Source organism: Aphis gossypii, chromosome X (assembly GCF_020184175.1).
Source record: "Aphis gossypii isolate Hap1 chromosome X, ASM2018417v2, whole genome shotgun sequence".
NCBI lineage: Eukaryota > Metazoa > Arthropoda > Insecta > Hemiptera > Aphididae > Aphis > Aphis gossypii.
The window spans coordinates 17,879,953-17,899,238 of NC_065533.1; the positions used below are offsets into that span (position 1 = coordinate 17,879,953).

At 34.1% G+C, this 19,286-nt stretch overlaps 1 pseudogene; it reads right to left on the bottom strand.

The window, feature by feature from the left end:
* Positions 1-351: 351 nt before the first annotated feature.
* On the bottom strand, positions 352-2,934 carry LOC126552400 (uncharacterized; annotated as a pseudogene).
* Positions 2,935-19,286: the final 16,352 nt, after the last annotated feature.

Here is a 19,286-nt window from a genome sequence, read left to right on the forward strand (position 1 = left end):
CATATTTGTCAGCTTAGATTAAAAATTAAAAAATTAATATTTATTTACAACATATTTTTCAGCTTAGGTTGAAAATTAAAAAAAATTAATATTTATTTACAACATATTTAGGTACTTGTTTGTTAACGCCCCGCCAGTGCGCCGCATAAAATTTATCGCCCCGCCACTCTTGTTTGTTATCGCCCCGCCAATTAAATAAAATAAATAAAATAAACAAAATAATAAATTAATATAAAATATGTAATGTATGTATTATTAATAGTAAAAAATTTAAAAATAAATGAATAAATATGTTTATAAATTTAAAAAAATATGTATAAATGGATTAGTAAATAAATAATATAATTATAATTATAGTGGAGGCCAGAACTCGGATATATCTTTTAAAATGGTTTCAAATGCGTCTTGTTTTCCGAGACGTGTTCTCCACATAAATTCTGCTAAATATGATTCCAAAAAATTTCTGTTTGTTCCACGACGCTTTTTATTTCCCCATTTAGCAGAACCCCACAACCTCTCGATATTTTGGGTGTGTGCCCCTGTGTCTGGATCAACAAAATTATATGTATGGTTTACAGTATTATGTTGGAATCCCGCTTGCTGCAAATTATTATATGCTTTCCAACAATCTGACAATATTACTGAGCCTGGTCTTATATATTTTTTGATTATAGGTAACAATGTTTTTTCCGATCAATCAGGTACACTTATTATAAAACATGCATTGGTTTCCCGACATAAAAAGACATTGAAGACATTTCTCGAGCCCAGTAATATATGAAATGGACAATTGTATGTATTGGTAGTCTAGAACCAGTTAACCAATTGTTAACTCTTAAACCCTTTTCCTTCCGGCAACTTCTTTTCTGACAACGCCATCGCGACCCCTTGATAAACATTATATGGCCATTTTCACATATTTCACTAGTTTTAACTATATTATTTTTTTGTAAAAATGTAATTGCAGTATCATTGTTAAAAACAACTGTAAGTAATTCATTAAAATTCATTTTATAATATAAAAGAAAATAAATAAAAGAAAAAAAGAAAAAATAAATTTTTCGAATTGGTTTCAAACGAAGTTTAAGTTTAATAAAATAACGAAAGCCAGCAGCGTACTAATATGGTTTAATATAAAATGTACAATAGTTTTTCCATTTCCCAAAATAGATCATCCACCACGAGCTAAATACGATAATTGTAGGTAGAATAACGGCACACTATATGGCGGAGCGATAACAAACAAGAGTGGCGGGGAGATAAATTTTATGCGGCGTACTGGCGGGGCGTTAACAAACAAGTACCCATATTTATATTTATTTGTCAGCTTAAGATTAAAAATTTAAAAAATCAATATTTATTTGCAAGTATGTATACACAATTTAAATTTTTTTTCCCAAATACTTATTTCCGGTCAATTGTAAATACCTTATTATGTCTTTACTTTGTTTAAATTCTTTATACAGATTAATTGTTGAAACAATACGATTATAATCTTTACTGGCCATGGTTTTTGTAATATTATTTTCGATTGAGTTCATTATTGCCACGGTTTGTGTTTGGGTCTCCTTTAAAACAGAAATTACTGCATGTGTAGGAGGATGTGTGCTGTAAAATTGTCCATTATAAGTTCTGTGGAAACTTTTTGCTCCATTGGTGGTTCTTAAAAATAAAATAAAAAATTACTTTAAACATGCAGACCAAATAAAAGCAAATAAATATAATTACAAATAACTATAGAATACATTATTATTATTATTATTATATATTATATTACATTATTGTATAGTAAGTTACTAAGTTATAGTATACTAAGTACCTTGGATTTAATGACGGTACTTGTGCCCAAAAAATAGGTGGAAATAGCGAATCATCTTCAATATATGTGGTTAATACGTAGTCTGAAAATAAACTCCCAACTTCTAGGTCTGGACATATTGCCATAAGTTGTATAAATGCATCATCAACATCAGTGGGAAGTAGAAAAGGCAAACCAAAAAATAATTTAAGCCATTGACCTAATTTGTCATTGTTGTCTTTATATGCACTTCTCAACTTTGATTCTTCATTTATCTGTCATACAGATAATATAAAATATACATGCTATTAATTAGAGTGAAAAATCTAAAATTATCGTATTTCTTACCTTTCTCCACCAAGCTTGGGCTATATGAAAACGGCAAGTTTCGATAATGACATTGGAAAAAATGTCTTTGACTGCTTCGTGAGCACCAATTTCGAAGTCGAGATGGAGCTTTTAACGATTAGAGCTGGACATATTCGCAAAAGATACTTCCACATTTTAATGTAAATTTGTTTTGTTTTTCTTGGTAAAAAAAAATAAACAATAGGTACGTAAAAACCATTCACGTATGTGTGTAATGTATATAATTGTAAGAAAAATTTTGATGCAAAATCGTATGTACCGTCTCCAAAAAATTCGGTTTGTTTCGACATAAAATTCAAATTTTGGCTAGTTGTTATACAAACGAAGTCATTTGTTTCAGGAACAAAAGCAAATTGATCATTTTTAAACAAACATAAATCATTATTTTGCATATATTTTAATTGAGATATAGCTTTATTTAAAGAAGTAGGATAAATTGGATATTGTTTTCTTTTTTTTTCATAAATCGCCTTTTGCACTGACGTAATATCATTGTTCATAATATTTGGTAAGTCACTGTTTAGTGACTCTGTCCTAATAACTTTTAACGGTCTTGTTGATGTAATTTCTTCAGCTTTTCGTTTACAATTTTCCCTCAAAATCTGTCTTTCAATTTTTTGGTTGTTATTACTTGCATGATTTATATGTTCACCATTTGACGAATGAAAAGTTTTGTCTATTTTCGTTAATAAATTGGTACTATAACTGTTATTGGAACATTTCCATTTCATTAATCCATCTTTACGTGTTCTTACATATGAATATTTATCGTTGTTTAATAATATAAGATCTTTTCCGCGTTCAGACGTTATAATTTTAAAGTTTTTCATTATACACCACTATTATACAATTTTACACTATATTACGTTGTTACCGCACTGTCCACCAAACAACTGAATTTGACAGTATTAATAATTATTTACAATTGAATATCTGCAGATATGTACAGTGTACATCTCGTTATCGTATTTATTATCTTTATTACTAAATAAGTATAAAACTAAATAAATATCCGGGATTTATCTGATATAAATTTGATTTATATAGATCTGGGAAATCTTAAAAAATGTAAAAATGACTTAAAAAACTAAAAAAATGCACTATAAAAAAGCATTTAAATTATATTTATTATAGCTTAAAAATTGGAAAAATATTTTATATTTTATTTTTATAGTATTGTTACTTGTTTAGTTCTGGACGTACTAATTGGTCACTAATTCAGTTAAACTTATCGAAGCCTAGCTGTTTGTATCGTAGATAACTTGTACCTAAATATGTATGGTATATAGGTATATAACGGCGATAATTTGAGCGGAAAAGCCTAGCTATGCAGATAAAATTTTTTATCGATGATAGCTTATCGTACTATATAATTCATTATTAACCGTTGACAGTTTGCGAATGTCTCTTGTTAATCGCAAGCATTTTCGTACATTTTATAAACAAATTGTGAAAAATGCCCAAAAAATCAGTTTTTTATAAATGGCAACGTCGCTAAAAAAATCGTTCACAATCGTTTGACTTTAAGGTACAAAATAGGTATTGTTTCTTTGATCTGCCGACATTGTTCTCAATCGTGTTGCTAAAAAGGTAAAACGTTCTCAACCGTACAACGCCGCTTTTTTGGTGGTGGTAATAAGGTTGCATCCGAGTTCCGTCCCATGTATAAAAATTGAATTTAAAGGTATACTAATTCCGTCCCAGGTTTTCTTAATGGATAATATACTTATTCTGTCTTGTAACATGTCTTTAAGAAATAAAGATGATATTTCCACTAAATAATCGAATTTAACAATATCCTATTATATAGAAATAAAGATAATATGTAATAAGATATTAGTTAACGAAACTAAATAAACTTTTCATTCGTTATTTGTGCGTTTACGTGTCATTTAATATACCTATTAAACATGGATACTATGTACAGTGAAAAAGGTAAAATGTTAATAATTAAGAATGAATTTAAATTTTGTTTTCATAAAGAATTGAATAATAATATTGAACGCTGGAAGTGTATTCAAAAACAATGTAAAGCATATATAAAAATTGGTAATATAGCTAAATTAATAATAATTAAGTTTTTATAATAATAAGACATATAGATACTTAAAATAATTTTTTAAATTAGGAAAAAATAAAGAAATTGTCTTTGAAAATTTAAACCACAGCCATGATAGAACTGAAGAAACTAATTTAAATCGTCAAAAGCTTAATAATAAATTAAAAAGAAAAGCTGTTAATGATATATGTGAAAAACCAGCGAAACTTATTCATAAAGAACTTTCTAATCATGATGTTAATACAATTACCTCTAAGGATATAGACTTAATTAAAAAAAATATCCATCGTGCGAGGTCTTCCATTTTATCAATATTGCCCACATCCATTGAAGACGTTCATGAATTATTGAAAAAAACGACGATATATACAAATAATGACGAAATTTTTTTAATCATAAATGATCCAATTACACATATTATTATGTTTACTTGTTATACAAACTTATCTCATTTAAGTAAAATTCGTACTATTTATGTTGATGGAACCTTTAAATGTTGCCCAAAACAATTCACACAATTTTTTACGATTTATGGATTAAAAGATTCAAATAGTTATATTCCATTAGTATTTTTTTTTACTGCCAGACAAAACTAAAAACACACATGAAAATGCTTTTAAATTTTTAAGAACAGAATGTGATAATCTCCAGTTAAAATTTACACCGCAAACTATTTATGCGGATTTTGAAAAGGCTATACATAATGCCGTATATGCAGTTTGGCCAGAAATAGACTTAAGAGGATGTCGATTTCACTTAGGTCAATCATGGTGGCGTAAAATTCAAGACCACTTCATTGACCACTTTTTATAGGAATAAAAATTCTGAGATTGGTAGATTTTTAAAATATATATTTGGATTGCCATTTTTAACACCAGATGAAGTAGGTGATTTTTTTGCGTCTGAAACGATGAGAATCAAACCAGTTGATAGAAAAGTAGACTTATTTCTAGATTACTTGGTCGATAATTATATTTCACCTGAATCTACTTTTCCACCTCGTGTATGGGCTGAATTTTCACATAGTACTTTCCGTACCACAAATAATTGTGAATCATTTCATTCTAAATTCAATGGAATGTTTTATCAATTTATAGAAGCTTTAAATATATTCAACAAGACTCCTACATAAAATTAAGAAGCACTATGAAACGAAGGAACCCTATATTAGCTAAAGAAGATTTTATTAAAGAAAAAATGTATAAATATAGTTCTGGTCAAATATCACGATTGGAATTTGTAAAAGAATTAATATCCTTTAAATTCAATCCAATTTCAAAATTTTAAAAATGTATTATATTTTTATTTTTAACTATTTATAAATAGTATATTTATTTTTATATTACAATATGCCTGTTTGACTTTAACTTTGACTATTTAATATTTATTGAATTTTTAATTGAATTTTATTATTTATATTATTACGATTAATTATAATTAAATTATGAAGATGTACTAATATTATGAATACCTATAGTTTTTTGTATACATTTTATAACAACAGTACTGTACATATTATTTATAATTATTTTAATTCTATTTTTTTTAACCGGGACGGAATTGGTATAAAAAAAGGTTCTTAGGACGGAACTCGGATGCAGCCGGTAATAATATCAATGACTTGGGAAATAGGTATCAGAAAAATATTTTGAATGGTTTATTATAAGCAGATAAATTATTAACGATTGTTGATTAATCATGCAACTTAATTCAGACTTACCTGTTCTTTTCTCTCTTTAAAAAAAAAAAAAATATAGCGGGTATTAAATATTTCAATATTCCAGCGCACACTGTAGTACTGTACACAACTAAAGGCTTGTGAGTTGTGACTTGTGTGACAAATAACAACGAAAATAATACGAGTATGTAAACGAAATTACATATTATTAATATAATTTTTAAAGTCGATGTGAACGACGCACACATAATAGTCAATAAAATAACAATAACATCAATGAAAATATCCCCACATAAAATTACATTAGGCTTTTTTCTATAAATAACTCAAACATCAATAAAATAAAGTTTGTCATGTGAAATAAAAAAAAAAAACCTGAAAATGATAAAAAGAGTGAGCAATGTGTGACGGTTCGTGGGTGCTGGATATATGGATATTAATCACGATTAAATATAGTATATTAACTATTATTTATAGACTATAGATGTAATATTTGTTGACAATATCAATATCGAATTATCTTATTCTTATATAAATATATTAACCAAATAATAACACATCGTTATACAAAATATTCATGTTTCCTAAACCAGAAAACAGCTATGCTATATAAAACACATTATACTATGTTAAATGTTTGAATTATTACTAATAATTAGTAGGTAGCTTTAAATACCTACTGCCTAGTGGCTAGTTATATTATATTCATAATACAATACAATTTTATAGGGATACCTAAATTTACATTTATACTTATAACAAAACTATGATGTAAATTTAATGTGGCCCACAGGCCACATTTTTCAAAAAAGAGGTCGGGCAATAGCTCGACCTTAACATGGACTTCGGCGCCACTGATATATGTATTTATGATACATGTTTTTATTCAGCTTATATGCTTTGCAGTTATTTTATGCTTTACCTATAAGTTTTATATATTTCTTTCGTGTATTAAAAAAAAAATGTTATTGCTTATTTCTTTATTAAGTTTACTAGTAAAAAAAGTATATTACCTAATTAAAAAATGAATGCTTTGGTTCATTACTAATCTGATGGACTTCACTGTGCATGAATAAACATAATAAAAATTCCAGATAGAATTTTCACTTAATTATTGATTCTTTTACTATTTAATTTGTGTTTTTTTCAGGTTCAAACATTCTGGATCCTTCAATTCATCTTCTGACAAGTAGAGTTGATTTGATCAAATTAATTTAATCAAATAAACTATAGTTTTGGCACTACATTAGGACTTGAATTGGTATGTGTAAATATAATATATAAAATGTAGGTACTTTTTAAAACTATATTTACTTTGTACCACACAGAATAACGATATAATAATTCGATTAGTTTGATGAAAAATAATTTATTATCATCAAAGTTTATATACATTGTTAGAAACAAAGGGCCGAAATAAAAAAAGGAAAGTATAAAAATAAGTACGCTACAGCACCAAACATTCAAGTCTATAAATTGCCTATGAATACGAATCTTAACATTTAAACAAAAGGTTAATTCATTTATTAATTAAAAAATTAGTTTTAACATGGTTTGCTTAGGAAAATGATAATATGTAACACGGATGACTTGCAGCGCTCGGCAGTTTGAAGAACTACACCACTGTAACAAAATCTGACCGAAAATATTCTTTCCTACGCATAACCTGTTCTTTATAATCGTGGCATGACGAAATAATTTACTGATAAACTGATAAATGATATAGATAATGACAGGTAAATATTATGATTTTAAATAAATACCATCACTAAAAATATAATAATTATATACTAAGATTCTTGAGAAAGTATTTAAATGTTTCTACATATTTCATCGCAATTTTCTAGTGAAAACTATATACTATTGCTGTATAACATAGTATCATCTCAAACAATTTTGCAGCAACAACCATTGGAATCAAAATATAATCGAAATAAGAGATGATATTACCTCATTCTTAATATGTTGATATGAGTATTTTTTGACTTGAAAGTCCTTATAATAATTCAAAACTATGTGTAAGTATACTGTACAAATTTTTATTTTGCTAATAAAAAAAATATTCATCTCACACATTTGAAACATTTAGCATTAAAATAAGATATTAATGGACACTAATATAATATTACAATTTAAATGATATGTTAATATGAGATTTTTAAAATTTGAAAAATCATATTTTAAGACATAATTATGTATTAATCCTATGCAATTTATGTTTAGCTATCAGCATACAACATAGTATACATATCAAACAATTGAATCAATTACCAATGGAAGTAGAATAGAATAGATTAGATAGAAGATGCAAACGCAAATTTGATATATTGATATGAGTCATTTAAAAAATGAAAATCCTTTTTAGTTATAATTAATCATATTTATGTGTAAGTATACTGTTAAAATATTGATTTTTCATCTCACACATTTGAAACGTATTTCCAATGAATAATATACAAATGGACTGTAAATATAATCTTTCATTATAAATGGTATATTTAAATAAGATTTTTAAAAATTAAAAATATTTACTTTTATTTTAAAATATGAGTAACTACAAATTTTTTATTTTGCTTATAAAAAATTTTTTATTCATCTCACACATTTGAAACCTTTACCATCGGATTGAGATATTAATAGACCCTAAAAGCAATATTATAGATAATAATATGTTTATATTAGATTTTTAAAATTTGAAAAATCAAAATTTAAACCACAATCATGTATTAATACTATACAATTTATGTTTAGGTATCACCATACAACACAGTGTTCATATCAAACATTAGAAGCAATGACCAATGGAAATAGAATAGAATGGATTAGAAAAGATATAACCTCAAACTTGATATACTGATATAAGTCATTTAAAAAATGAAAATGCTTTTAAATTATAATTTTTCATTTTTATGTTTAAGTATATTGTTTAGATATTGATTTTGATAATTAAAAATTGTGTATTCACCTTACACGTTTGAAACGTATTTCCTATGAATAATATACAAATGAACTGTAGATTGAATATTTCATTATAAATGATACGTTTAAATGAGATTTTTTAAAATAAAAAAAATTTACATTTATTTAAAATTTTGTGTAACTATACTGTTGACATTTTTATTTTTCTAATAAAAAAATAATTATTCATTTCATACATTTGAAACCTTTTCAATTGGTATGAGATATTATTGTACATTAAATATAATATTAAATTATAAATGAATTGTTAAAATGAGTTGCATATAAATGGCCGATTATTGGCCTACATTGTTCTCGGTCAGTACCGAGTGGTCCTTCGGCCCATAGTGTTGGGCGCATACATTTTTTGGTCCTTCGAGCCAGATTTGCCATAAAGGTGAATCAATTTCTAAATTCATTGCAATGGCGGCACAGGTCATTGAGAACTCAGGCTGATTTTTGGTAGATAGAGAGACGAAGGCTCCATCGTGAAACAGTTTACAGAACATGAAGACTTGGTCCCCTAGATCATGATTATAACGTAAGAAACTATATATTTGTTGACATATGTCATGATATTTAACCACGGCAACTCTAGATAGGAAAGTGCATAATGAAATTCGGCCACTTTCAGCAGCTTTCTGAGCCCAATTGAGCGCTCCTAACCCTATACCTCCAAGACTTAAGAGACACATAGCCTTTAATGCCCCCCTGATGTCGCCTACACCTTCCACTGGGGCGTACTTGAAAGCTCCCACTAATGTTGCTAAAAGAATATTAGAAGAGGGAGAGAACCTTTTAAAAGAAGATTCCCACTTATCATAGACTTTCGTATTCGGGGCGGAAATAAGGCTAACTCATGAGACAATGAGAAAACTGAATTAAATCGATCTTTGGACATACAAATAATATGTTTTTCCACAGATGCGTGTTCTTTTACCACTACTCGGCATAATGTCCCTGCCAGAAATCCACATATGTGAATGAGGGCCCCTCTGAATTCAGGATGATTTAGGTTATCGTGCATGTATTGGTATGTCTTTTGTACAAATTCTTCACCTACCATTATCAATTTTCCCATAAATTCATATTGAGACTCTGTGACTCTATCCTGGCCATTCTCTGCTTCTTTCTGAGACAAGAAAAAGGGAGTGATAGGTTTCTCATTTCTTAGCGGAGCATCTGGAGCAGCTGGCATCATTGTCTAAGATCCTACCATGTCATCTGGTATCAGATAATGTCCATTAATTTTCATAAAGAACCACATGCATAAAATGGAGTTAACGAGAGACTCATCTGAGGCAACCGCTGTATAATAAAAGTTAAGGAAGTACTTGGCGTGAGAGACCACTACATCGTAAGTAGGGCGTTGGTACCTGGGGACTGAGCTCAGAAATCTCTGTGAAAACATACGATCAGACGACTCGATTTCGGGTGTATTGGACATACTTATGTCTATGTTTTGATTTTCTGGGGACGATAACGCCTGAGAAGTCATAGTAGAGTACCTTTTCCATGAAACAGAATTTGGGGGTTGGTGAGACCCATTTTGCGAGTTTTCTCCCATATTGAGTGAGTTAGTATCCAGTATTATTCAGTAATACTTTGCTACAGGCTTATATGTTCCTGTGCTGAGAGAGGATTAATAACAATAAACTAATGTTTATAATGAAATGTGATGACTTATGGTTTTTGTGATCAAAATGTAACGTAAGTTTTTTAATCTATTATTTCTCAGTTTTAGTTTGAAATATTTGAAATAAAAAGTTAATATTTTTTATGCTAACGCAAATTGATTGTTGCATATTTACAGACATATTAAAAACTCATAATAAGCTTCTTCATTTTTATTTTTATGTTATCAAGTTGTTGCATTTCTATCCTTCATATATTTAAGGGCATGATTCTCGTACTTCCTAACCAAGTTACGTTGATTTTGAATACTGTAATCGTCAGATTCAATAGTTTTCAGTAGCACCACTCTATTATTATTATTAATTTGGTGCACAAATATGTTTATATGAGCAGTAGTTATTAATTTTTTTTCATTTTTTGGTACTTAGCATTTTTGCACCATATGCATTATTTACTCAATGTTTTGCACATAAATACTCATAATATACTCATATACAACAGTATTTTTTTACACAAAGGAACTATTATGACAAGGGTATGATGTATATCAGTCCCAAAATTGAAAATAAACATAAGTATAAACATATAATTTATTTTAAATCATTCAAAACAATTCTGTATTCAAATAAAATTATTTCTAATTAAATTCACCTCATTAATTCGGTTTTAGGATTGATGGAAGTTTTCCAACAGTAAAATATCAATAAGAATACCATTCTGAACAATTAAAAAAAAAATCAGGTCAATAAGTGCAATATTAAAGAAATTAGGATTTCATAGATTTTTGAAAAACGTCCATGCTGTTTGCGTATAGCTGCGAATACGTTATTTCTTAATTTTGCGGACCATATGTAGTAGAAAACCTATATTCCTCAACCAAACTCTATGAATTTATATATTTCTGATAGATAATTACACGCCGCATCGTTTTATATACAAATCATAGCTTAGATTCTGGTTTACATATTTATGCACGTTTAAGGGCTAATATTAAAAAAAAAAAGCTCAATACTCATATCTATTTATTATATTTATTTTGGAACTTATCAATATCTTTTTGCCATCGTTGTATGGCCAAAACAAGAATTTCTTTAGATATATTTTTTTTTTCGTTTCTGGTGACATTAAATCCTGGAATATAATAAAGTAACACAGTTTTAGTTTAATTTTGTTTTTTAATATAATTTAATTTAATTTAGTATGTGAGTAGATTTAATTTGATATTTTTCTTAATACGTTTGCTTCAAACTGTTTAATATTTTGTTTTTGGGTGCGTGTTAGTTTTTTCAAATTATATTTTAATGGAATCAATTTATTTCCAATTACCTGTTCCTTGAATGGTTTTACATCTTTTATTGGATATTTATGTAGCTTTGTGGTTTTTGAGAAAGGGAATTTAACAGTAACATATTTATCATCGCAACACTCTACAACAGCTGCATAGTACAGGTAGCCAATAGCTGTCACATTCACTGGTGTCCCAATTTTAAAAGGAATTTTACTTCCTTCAACCACAGATTTCTATAAAACATAATGTTTAAGTATTAATATTGATTTTTACATACATTTTATACCTGACTGATAAATATCTATTTTCATTATACTTACAACGCAACCTTGATAGTCATATACACTTTCATCATTATTACTTAACTTTTTACATTTAATCATACGATTTGTGTTGGTAATACAACTAAGCTTACGTTCTACACTAGTGGACGGTAATCCTTTAAAATTTATCTCCATATATGACCATTTCACATCTGATGGATTTTTAGGATATCCATACATTTCCATCACTAATTTCATTTCTGTTATAGTGGTTTTTTTTGGCTGTAATTTGACGCCAAGCAAATACCAATAATTTATTTTAATTTTATAATTAGGGTACACATTTTTCGATTCTAATGCGCGATCTCGGATATTCATCTTTGATTCGACGATTAGGGTCTGAAAAAAATAATATGGTTAACTTTAGCTGTACAGTAAGGGGATCAACCTAACTTTACTTACCGAAGTTAATATGTGAATTCGTCTTATCCAGGTTACTATTAGATTTTCTGCCGCATCATCAACATTGCTGTTACCACAAAGTACCTCCAAAATATCTCTTACGCACCCGGCTATATTACCACGTGGTTTTCTCAGTGAAAGTAAAAAATTTTCATAATCTTCTAATGTTATACCATTTATGCTTGTACGTTTGTGTTGCGATGAGTATTCTAATAAAATTATAGATACTAGCCTTCTGAAATGTAAAGACATACTTTAATATTAATATACTTAAAAAAAACGAACGAGTTCATGTGACTAGTGACTATGACGTGACTAGTGCGAGCCGTAACCAACTTAATGGTAATTGTACATAAGGTAACTGAACCATGGTTATCATACTCCAAGAATGTCAAACACCATAAATATCCAATTAAAGACGTTCGAACATTCACTCCTCAGGTAAATGACAATAAAATTTGTCCGTTAAAATATTCACTCAAAAAATTGACTCCCTTCCAAAAATCGAATATTAGGAAATTTGAGAAAAATGTATTGTTAGAAATATCAAATAATAAATTAAAATAAATCATATGAACAATTTATAAATTAGTATATATTGTTATTTCCTTATTATGTGTATTATCTATAAGTAATATATTATATTATATATAATATATATGTATTATGTATTATCTATATACAATGTTCACTATTTCCAAGGTTTAATGACACGGAAACCCCACAAAAAAAAAATCAAAAAAAATATAACAAACCGATATGACTGTTGTTTGCGTTTTGTTTTTTATTTTTTTGAAAACCTATTTTAGGTATTTATCGTCATAAAAAATATTTTTTCGTATTAATTAAAAAAATATGAAATAACTATAGAACTATGAAAAAAGTTCAGTCATACCAAGTTAGTTACACAATTATATTATGCTGATTGCATTATTATGAAAGAGCCAATTTATGTTATTACAGAATTAATGAAAAATGGAAGTTTATTTGAATTTTTACAAGGTATCTAAGTTTTGATTGTTGTATTTTTGATATAACACCTAAAAACATTTAAACATTTGTGTATGTTTATAGTTTTAGTTTGAAAGATTTGAAATAAAAAGTTAATATTTTTTAGCTTATGCAAATTGATTGTTGCATATTTACACACATACAAAAATTAAAAAACAGTTTTAATTTTTTTTAAATTTTTTATAATTATTTTATTCAATAATTCAAATTATATTTAAAGAACAGTTAGAGCTTTTTGTGATGGATTAAGTTTGAAATATTTGATATGAAATGTGAGTATTTTTTTTTTATTATTTTAAATTGATTGGCAGGTGCGGGTGCAATTGTTCATGGTGCAGGCGAACCTGTCGGCCGCATCTCCGGCAGTAGTGATTGCCACAGTACATTTGTGGCTGCCCGGTCTGACCCCCAGCAGTGCATCGATAGTAGGTGTCTGCCAAGCGACTGCTTAGCACTAGTCCAAACCTCAGCTCTGAATTTCGCTGAACAGTCAACATGAGTGCAGGTGATCGTGGCCGGTGGAGGGAAGAAGTATATCAGCGTGTCGCCATTTAATTGCGGTTGCTTCCTCACGACCGTTGTGCCCGCGACGTTCTGGGGAGACGGGCCGGCGACTCTGCCCGGTCCGGTTTGGCAGGTTAACGGCTGGCTGCACGTCCTTCTTTGTGGTGCTGTGGCTGTGATGTGTGGTCCCGTGTTCGTGGTGGTCGGCGCTGGCTCGGCATCGTTCCTGGTGGACGTCCCGGGGATTTGGCTCGACTCGGTATGTTCTGCTGTTGCCGTCTGACGACTGACGAATCACCCTCCTGCTCATGACTGCATGCTTACGTCAGCGGCCAAGACTCACATAGCGGGTGTGTGTATTTGTTAGTGATTTAAAGTATTGCGCCGTATGTTTTTCGTGTATTGCACCACGTTTTAGCAGGCAGAGTATGGACCCGACTTGGGGCCGAGGGACTCCGCTTCTTAGGTGTGCCACCACCAAACGAATTTTTAACGTAGATTGCGCTACGGGTAGTTTGAGTAGATACCTACTACTATGGTTAGAGTGTGTTTCACCACTTGTCGAACACAACCTAGACCTCACCTTCTACGTTCGGGTAATTTATTCAATTTCCGGAGGCTGGCTCAGCACGAAGGCGTGGTACGGATACCAAAGCCTATCGAGGAAAAGGTCGGGTTCGACGCGCAATACAATAAACACAAATATACAAATACACAAATACACAAACCCGTAAAAATTCACAAATCGAGTTATACTAGTTACCGGTTGATCGATCAAAGCATATGTTATGCGGGATCTGCTGTTTCAGGCCGCAGAACAGAATCGTGTAAAGTTCGGGGTTTGCACTCACCGAAAAATGACTCAACGCTAGTTAAGCTGATAAGAACAGATTTTTATTTGTAGAATATTTTATGGTGACTAACAAGTATAAGGGGGTATTACAGTTGAGGGGGGATACATAATTGTGTAGGGATATATAGGTAAATTTTAATTATAATATAGTAATATAATAATAAAGTATATATAAACCAGTTGCTTATGCTTGCAGAACCCTCTGAGGAATATCGGTGAGGTGCTGGATGTATATGTCCCTTGAAAACCCGATCACCTCACTGACGCAAAGCTTTCTCATCATTTCTTCGCTCGTCTGTTTGTATCTTTCTAACCGTTCGTCTGCAGAGGCTTTGAAGGCATTGATCCGATTGTCGAAAGGTATGGACACGTCTATGATGTATATCTTCTTGCCCTTTTTGATGACTAGATCAGGGCGGAGTCCGCCACTGCCGCACACCTGGTACTCAAATAAAATCTCGCACCTACTTTACGCTGCCTTTTTTAACCTTGTGGCCACCGAGTTGTGGCGTGCCAGGTAGAGGCTGGTATACCGCATGCAGTGGTCGACGACGTGGGTGAGGCTTTCTGTAATGTAGCCACATCGTCGACACCGGCGGTCTCCAGCAGACCTCCAAGAAGCGGAGCCATTCAATGGTACAAGGTTTAGTCTAGCTCGGTGTATAAATCTCCAATCAGCAAATCTGATATAGTCACTATTGCGCAGAAAATGTGTAGAAGCCAGATGTGCTGCTGCGCATTCCACTGCTCTGCCTTGATCTGGTTTTGCAATGAGGTCCGAGCTTCTGCCCAGGCGGAGGTCGTTTCGCAACGAACGCATCACCGCCCGCCTGTGTTTGAGGGTCAGGGTGGTATCTCGATGGGTAATTTTTACTGAGCCGTTCTCTAGATCCCACAGAACCTTCATGCGTTTTGAGGCCATCCTTGCTCGGGACCACACTCCTCTATCACCGGTTCCCCTGGTTGAGCCGAACTGGCCCCCCTCTTCTCCCGTAAGTTATTGTTCGACCTCTTCGGTCGACGGAGGTTTACCAATTCGGTTCTGCGTGGTTGTGAACACATGGCTTCTGGCATCCGTGGCCACTCGTATATCGGGAGTAGATAGTAATTTGAAAGCGCTATCAACGGCCGCTATATCCGAGTCTTCCGCTAACAGCCTAATCCCACAGCACCCCCTATCGGTACTGCCATACAAGTAATCGTCTGCGGCTTCTTGCGGGACATATAGTGTTGTTTTAACTTCAGGTCTTATAATTTTGTCGATATTTTCCCATGTAGTCTTCTGAAAGGTTCCCAATCTCATTAAATGAACCGTTGATGGGAAAAAGAAGGTCTTTTATGCGCCAAGACTTTGTCATGGTGCCAACTTGCTGCGCATAATGGCAAGCCCGATGTCCGATATCTGTTTAAGGGGCGCCATGTTAGGAACGATGTTGAAGCCCACTTGTGCACCTAGGAATGATGCAGCCTCACCTCCCTGTAGCGGTTCAATGTAATGCTCCCTTATTTTGACTGTTGACTGATGGACTCCAACCGGTGTTTTTCCCGACATGTGTAACTAGGCACATTTGCCGGGGTTAATTTTGAGCCCGAGTCTCTTTAGCTCGGCGTCCGTGGTGTTGATTTTAGCCTGTAAGTCTTCCGGGTTGTCCTCAAGCAGGCATAGATCATCGGCAAAGGCGAGCACACTGTGCTCCTCAGAGCCGTCTTGGAGGGTCCTGACCACCGGGTCGATCGCTAAAATAAACAACAGGCCGCTGAGAGGGCACCCCTGTCTTATCCCAGACCTGACGGGTATACTATTTGTCGTGACACTGGACGTTGTCACCTTGGATGAAGTACCGGTGTACATATCCTCGACAATCTGCAGTAGGCCATCTCCCACACCGCTGCTCAAAATGGCCGTGATCAATGCGTCATGCGGGACCTCACCAAACGCGTTTGAAACATCCAGCCATACGACACAATAGTCTCCTTTTAGAGTGCGCGCGATCTCGAGGCGTTGCTGGAGTGTGTAGACATGCTCGAAGGCGCCGTTTGCCGGAAGGAAGCCTTTCTGGCAATGACTTATGACTTCCTTGAATACCAACCATTGTGTCACTCTGCTGGCAAGACAGCCCGTGTATAATTTGTACAGAGTGCGGCAGAGGGCAATCGGTCTCCAGTTTGATATTACATCTTGGTCGCCTTTCTTGTGGATCAATATTGTTGTGGTAGTTTTCCAAGATTCCGGTATCCTGTGGTGTTTTAGACATGTGTTTAAGAGCACGGCAAGGAGGCTACAAGAGGGGTCGAGTCTTTTCCAGTGTACATAAGTCAGCCCATCATCCCCCGGCGACGTGTTTTCAAACTTGCGCAGCCGTTTGCAAACTTCCTGTGCCTCTAACGGGAGGAGATGCACTGGCTTGAGGTCGTGTTGTGGGTAGATGGTTGGGTCGCAAGACGAGGGGCCCCATGACTCCTTAAAATGCTGCTCCGCTCTTTCCACTGGTATGTCCTACTTCAGGCTCTCGCCAGCCAAAATCAATCTTACTGCTTGTCGTCTGTTACGTCTATATAGTTTTTGTATTTTCTGCGCGTCCTCAGGGTCGAATGGTGCGCGTTTAGTTAACTGGGTGGCTTCTCTTGATGGTAGCTTTACAATCTTAGCTGCCTCGATCGTGATGTCATCGAGGAGCGAGCAGAAAGAAGCCCAGGTGTTGTCATTCACTGGTGCTCTGGAAATCACGCGGGCGTCGAAAAGGAAGGCATGGATTGGGGTCGTATCATCCGGAGAAAGAATGGTGTCCAGGTCCTCGTTGCCAGGTCTCGATATGTCAGCTTCGTCTTCGACCAGATCAACCTCGATGTCACCGTGGTCGTCGTCCTCAATGGTGGAACCGTCCGACACTAGAGAGATGTCATCGTCATCGTCGGTGTTAGTTGTGACGAGGGGCTCCTCATGATCTGGGATTGGGCGGCTGTATTATCCACCATGTGGTCTAATTCTGGGTTACCAGAGTCGTTGTTCTCAGATGTGAAAGTATCTTCCACGCCGGCTGGAAGAAGTCCCGAGGAGGCGGTCGTTGAGGGAGTTGCTGACGATCCTGTGGTGTTGGTATCCGATGTAATATATGACAGGCTATTCATGGTGGTGTCTACAGAGGTCATACTATGTTCGGGGCTCGAGTACATGTTCTCAGGCGAAGCGGGCTAACCTAACCTGGGGCTGATGGGTCTGATAGCGTCACCTCCTCTGGCTACTCTTGGGGCAGGGTTTGCTCTGAGCCGCTGCCTAACTGCTGGTTGTAGTAGAGGTACATTTGCCATATCCGTTGCAGCCCGGAGCTGGTGGCTGCGCATGTGGTTAGCTAGGCCCTGCTTTGATGGGTAAGTGCGTGTGCAATCAATCATGGTACAGACGAACCTGTCAGCTGCACCTCCATCATTAGCAATTGCCACAGTGCATTTGTGACTGCCCGGTCTGACCCCCAGCGTTGCGTCGCAGCCGGTGCATTTCACCACCGTTGTGGTCGGCACCAGGTGCATTGATAACAGGTGTCTGCCAATCGACTGCTTGGCACTGGTCCATACCTCGGCTCTAAATTTAGCTGAACAGTCACCATGAGGGCAGGTGATCGTGACCGGAGGAGGGAAGAAGTATGTTAGCGTGTCGCCGTTTATTTGTGGTTGCTTCCTCGCGACCTAAGTGCCCGTGGCGTTTTGGGGAGACGGGCCGGCGACTCTGCCCGGTCTGGTTTGGCTGGATGGCGGCTGGCTGCTCGTCCTTCTCCGTGGCGCCGTGGCTGTGGTGGTGGGAGCTGGGTCGGCATCATTCCTGGTGGACGGCCAGGGGATTTGGCTTGATCCGGTATAACCTACTGTTGCCGTTTGACGTGTCACCCTCCTGCTCATGACCGTGTGCTAAAGGCAGCGGCCGAGACTCGCACAGTGGGTGTGTGTATTTACTAGGAATTGAGTTATTGCGCCGTATGTTTTACGTGTATTGCACCATGTTATGGCAGGCAGAGTATGGGCCCAACCTGGGGCCGAGGGACTCCGCTTTTTAGATGTGCCACCACCGCGCGTATTTTTTACGTAGATTGCGCTACGGGTAGTTTTAGAAGGTACCTGCTACTATGGGTTAAAGTGTGTTTCGCCACTTTGTTGAACACAACCTAGACCTCACCTTCTACCTCCGGGTAATTTGTGCAATTTCCGGAGGCTGGCTCAGCACGAGGGCGTGATACGGGTATCTAAGCCTATCAAGGAAAAGGTTGGTTCAACGCGCAATACAAAAAACACAAGTAAAGACAACATAAAAAATCACAATGGGATCGAGTTACAGCTCGGGACGTATCAAAACTATGACCAGAAGTGCATGTTATGCGGGATCCGCCTCAGCAGCCCGTCCTACGCAGTGTAATTT